We start from the raw sequence: 5,713 nt of genomic DNA, 5'->3' as shown, positions 1-5,713 counted from the left end.
TTCTCTCCATTTACTTTGATGTTGGCTACTGGTTTGCTGTAGATTGCTTTTATCATGTTTAGGTATGGGCCTTGAATTCCTCATCTTTCCAAAACTTTTATCATGAATGGGTGTTGGATCTTGCCAAATGCTTTTTCTGCATCTAAGGAGATGATCATGTGGTTTTTGTCTTTGAGTTTGTTTATATAATGGATTACATTGATGGATTTTCATATATTAAACCATCCCTGCATTCCTGGAATAAAACCTACTTGTTCAGGATGGATGATTGCTTTAATGTGTTCTTGGATTCGGTTAGCAAGAATTTTATTGAGGATTTTTGCATCGATATTCATAAGAGAAATTGGTCTGAAGTTCTCTATCTTTGTTGGGTCTCTGTGTGGTTTAGGTATCAGAGTAATAGTGGCTTCATAAAATGAGTTGGATAGAGGACCTTCTACTTCTATTTTGTGAAATAATTTGTGCAGAACTGGAATTAGATCTTCTTTGAAGGTCTGATAGAACTCTGCACTAAACCCGTCTGGTCCTGGGCTTTTTTTTGGCTGGGAGACTATTAATAACTGCTTCTATTTCTTTAGGTGATATGGGACTGTTTAGATGGTCAACTTGATCCTGACTCAACTTTGCTACCTGGTATCTGTCCAGAAATTTGTCCATTTCATTCAGGTTTTCCAGTTTGGTTGAGTATAGCCTTTTGTAGAAGGATCTGATGGTGTTTTGGATTTCTTCAGGATCTGTTGTTATGTCTCCCTTTTCATTTCTGATTTTGTTAATTAGGATGCTGTCCCTGTGCCCTTTAGTGAGTCTAGCTAAGGGTTTATCTATCTTGTTGATTTTCTCAAAGAACCAACTCCTCGTTTGGTTAATTCTTTGAATAGTTCTTCTTGTTTCCACTTGGTTGATTTCACCCCTGAGTTTAATTATTTCCTGCCGTCTACTCCTCTTGGGTGAATTTGCTTCCTTTTTTTCTAGAGCTTTTAGATGTGTTGTCAAGCTGCTAGTATGTGCTCTCTCCCGTTTCTTCTTGGAGGCACTCAGAGCTATGAGTTTCCCTCTTAGAAATGCTTTCATTGTGTCCCAAAGGTTTGGGTACGTTGTGGCTTCATTTTCATTAAACTCTAAAACGTCTTTAATTTCTTTCTTTATTCCTTCCTTGACCAAGGTATCATTGAGAAAAGTGTTGTTCAGTTTCCACGTGAATGTTGGCTTTCCATTATTTATGTTGTTATTGAAGATCAGTCTTAGGCCATGGTGGTCTGATAGGATACATGGGACAATTTCAATATTTTTGTATCTGTTGAGGCCTGTTTTGTGACCAATTATATGGTCAATTTTGGAGAAGGTCCCGTGAGGTGCTGAGAAGAAGGTATATCCTTTTGTTTTAGGATAAAATGTTCTGTAGATATCTGTCAGGTCCATTTGTTTCATAACTTCTGTTAGTTTCACTGTGTCCCTGTTTAGTTTCTGTTTCCACGATCTGTCCATTGATGAAAGTGGTGTGTTGAAGTCTCCCACTATTATTGTGTGAGGTGCAATGTGTGCTTTGAGCTTTACTAAAGTGTCTTTAATGAATGTGGCTGCCCTTGCATTTGGAGCGTAGATATTCAGAATTGAGAGTTCCTCTTGGAGGATTTTACCTTTGATGAGTATGAAGTGTCCCTCCTTGTCTTTTTTGATAACTTTGGGTTGGAAGTGGATTTTGTTAGATATTAGAATGGCTACTCCAGCTTGTTTCTTCAGACCATTTGCTTGGAAAATTGTTTTCCAGCCTTTCACTCTGAGGTAGTTTCTGTCTTTTTCCCTGAGATGGGTTTCCTGTAAGCAGCAGAATGTTGGGTCCTGTTTGTGTAGCCAGTCTGTTAGTCTGTGCCTTTTTATTGGGGAATTGAGTCCATTGACATTAAGAGATATTAAGGAAAAGTAATTGTTGCTTCCTTTAATTTTTGTTGTTAGAGTTGGCATTCTGTTCTTGTGGCTGTCTTCTTTTTGGTTTGTTGAGGGATTACTTTCTTGCTTGTTCTAGGGCGTGATTTCCGTCCTTGTATTGCTTCTTTTCTGTTATTATCCTTTGAAGGGCTGGATTCGTGGAAAGATATTGTGTGAATTTGGATTTGTCGTGGAATACTTTGTTTTCTCCATCTATGGTAATAGAGAGTTTGGCCGGGTATATTAGCCTGGGCTGGCATTTGTGTTCTCTTAGTGTCTGTATAACATCTGTCCAGGCTCTTCTGGCTTTCATAGTCTCTGGTGAAAAGTCTGGTGTAATTCTGATAGGCCTTCCTTTATATGTTACTTGACCTTTTTCCCTTACTGCTTTTAGTATTCTATCTTTATTTAGTGCATTTGTTGTTCTGATTATTATGTGTTGGGAGGAATTTCTTTTCTGGTCCAGTCTATTTGGAGTTCTGTAAGCTTCTTGTATGATCATGGGCATCTCTTTCTTTATGTTTGGGAAGTTTTCTTCTACTATTTTGTTGAAGATATTAGCTGGCCCTTTAAGTTGAAAATCTTCATTCTCATCAATTCCTATTATCCGTAGGTTTGGTCTTCTCATTGTGTCCTGGATTTCCTGGATGTTTTGAGTTAGGATCCTTTTGCATTTTGTATTTTCTTTGACTGTTGTGTCGATGTTCTCTATGGAATCTTCTGCACCTGAGATTCTCTCTTCCATTTCTTGTATTCTGTTGCTGATGCTCGCATCTATGGTTCCAGATCTCTTTCCTAGGGTTTCTATCTCCAGCGTTGCCTTGCTTTGGGTTTTCTTTACTGTGTTTACTTCCCTTTTTAGTTCTAGTATGGTTTTGTTCATTTCCATTACCTGTTTGGATGTGTTTTCCTGTTTTTCTTTAAGGACTTCTACCTGTTTGTCTGTGTTTTCCTGCTTTTCTTTAAGGGCCTGTAACTCTTTAGCAGTGCTCTCCTGTAATTCTTTTAGTGACTTATGAAAGCCCTTCTTGATGTCCTCTATCATCATCATGAGAAATGTTTTTAAATCTGTGTCTAGATTTTCGGTTGTGTTGGGGTGCCCAGGACTAGGTGGGGTGGGAGTGCTGTGTTCTGATGATGGTGAGTGGTCTTGATTTCCGTTAGTAGGATTCTTACGTTTGCCTTTCGCCATCTGGTAATCTCTGAAGCTAGCTGTTATAGTTGTCTCTGTTAAGAGCTTGTTCTTCAGGTGACTCTGTTAGCCTCTATAAGCAGACCTGGGAGGGTAGCACTCTCCTTAGTTTCAGTGGGTAGAGTATTCTCTGCAGGAAAGCTCTCTTCTTGCAGGGAAGGTACCCAGATATCTGGTGTTCGAACCGGACTCCTGGCAGAAGTTGTGTTCCACTCACTAGAGGTCTTAGCATCCCTTGTGGAATCCTGTGTGTGCCCTTGCGGGTGTCAGGCGACTCCGCTGGCAAGGTAGCCCGGGGCTGGAGTGGAGTGGAAGGGGCTTGTGCCCCAGCTCAGGCCCGGGTAGTCTGCTTCCCTATGTACTGCAGTCTCAGGTTCTGCGTGATTGGATTGGGGCCGGTGCTGTGTTCCACTCACCAGAGGTCTTAGGATCCCGTGGGGAATCCTGTGTGGGCCCTTGCGGGTGTCAGGCAACTCCGCTGGCAATGTAGCCCGGGGCTCGAGTCAATTTTTTGACTTGTTATTTTGTTGTTCTTTTCTCTCTCAACATGTACCCACTATAGATGTTACATAGACTCTAGTGTGTTTCAATAATTCGATTAAAGTTCAGCATATAATCCGTGCTCAAGAAAAATGAAAGATAATTTCATTTATATGCCCTGATTTAGTAACCATAACAAAATATGATTAAAAACTATAATTTCAAAGTCCAGGAATTATCCCAGTTCGTGCTGGGCGAGGCAGGACGCAGCTGCCGGGTAGGGCTTTGGGCTATGAGAAGCCTCAGGATTCAGCTTCTGGAGTGGGAAAACATAGTATGGGGTCCCTGTAGAAATGTCAGGGTCCTGGCCTACAAGGAGACCAAGACCAGCAGGTTCTCAGGTTCTCAGACACCACAGCTGCTGCTGGATGTTGCAGAAGAGCTGAGAACTGAGTGGGGGCCCACGGGGCTGGCTCTAGCCTGGGGCCAAGGGAAAAGGGCAAGAGGAGAGAGTTCCAGCTAGTTCCCGCAGAGATGAGAGTCTTTGGCTTGCTTGTTCGGTGGCTTGGGTTGTTGGAGGCTATGTCTGGAAGCACTGAGAGGCCTCCTCATGAGATTAGACACGAGGCTCTTTAGAGGAAGACCTGTTCCATTGCTCCCGCACAGAAGATCCTGATAAGAGACACTCCATGGTTTTAAGGTGTTTATTGTAGAAAGTCAGAGAGAGGGAGAGAGTTAGGAAGTAGAGGCTGGCCATAGCCACATGGGGTGGGGGACTGCAAAGAGAGGGAGAGCAAGAGGGTAAGAGAGGAGTAATTGGGAAAGCATGAGTAAGAGTAAGTGAGGGAGAAGAGGGCAAACAGCCCCTTTTATAGTAGACTGGGCCTACCTGCCTGTTGCCAGGTAACAGTGGGGAGGAGCATACCTGGCTATTGCCAGGTAACTATGGGGGTGGAGTCCAGACAGAATATCAGGGACTTGGAGCATTGCCCTACGGAACTTGTGGCCACAGAATTATGGAGCTGGGGCCTTGTGTAAGGAGCCTAGTGTCTGGGAGCATGTGGCAAACAGGCCTTCCATCCCTTGCAGAGTTATCTGTTGGGTCTCCAGGGTTTAAACCCAGCTCAACCAGAAAACAGGCTGCCTTTAATGGTCCCACATAAGAACAGTTAATTCTTTTACCATGACATAGAATGAGCAAAGCAAAGATTTCTAATTCCTCACTGTTGAGAGCATGAAGCTATCCACTTCTTATCCCATGACTTGTCACATGGAATATATACATGGCATACAAACAAATTCACAAACTGAGGATGTATGTAGCTGTAGGTTCAGGACCCTAAGATATATCCTTCCAAAGTGTTCATTGAGAAGGATGTCTATGGAAACTCTTACATGAGATTTTTCTTCCCTTGATACCTTTCTCCATGTTATTTAAGCTACATAAATAGTATCATCCTGAGAAATGTAAATACCCAAAAGAAATGTCCTATGCTGTAGGGAACAAACAGAAGGCAGAGGTATGTAAGGCAGAGGCATGGATAGAGGCCTATGGTCAGAGTTATAAATTCTAGAAAACCCAATTCTTCGACTTGCTCTTACCCCATTGGCTCTGTGTGCTGTTCATTACCTTTCCCCCCCATATTAACATTTAGCTCATTGCTTTGGTTACTTTTCCTAGGATGGGCCATGTGATATTCCAAGGCATGGCAAAGAAAAACTAGTAACTCTGTTTGAGCAACAAAGTTGAATTCATTTGTACTTCGGTGCTCCCAAAATGGATACATTCATGATAGTTATCAACTGCAGTAGAAATAAAGTTAAAAATTAAGTCTCCTGTGGGGGCATAATTGAAAGTGGGAGGAAATCTTTAGCCTTTCATCACTTATTTATACTTTGTACAAATTCTCTTTCAGATGACCAAAGCCCAGGAAAGCAAGAATTTTACTTGTAGTCAATACCATTAGAGACATTTTGGTACAAACTAGTCAGTAAATTAATATGATTTGCATGAGTGAAGCAAAGGTCCATAGTTCAACACCCAGAATAGTTAATGGTATTGCAAATTACATTTGGGGAAAAAAATGGTCTAGAAAGAACTGAGGTCAGAGATAA

Source organism: Mus musculus, chromosome 15, assembly GCF_000001635.26.
Source record: "Mus musculus strain C57BL/6J chromosome 15, GRCm38.p6 C57BL/6J".
Lineage (NCBI taxonomy): Eukaryota > Metazoa > Chordata > Mammalia > Rodentia > Muridae > Mus > Mus musculus.
This window is presented reverse-complemented; position numbering follows the sequence as displayed.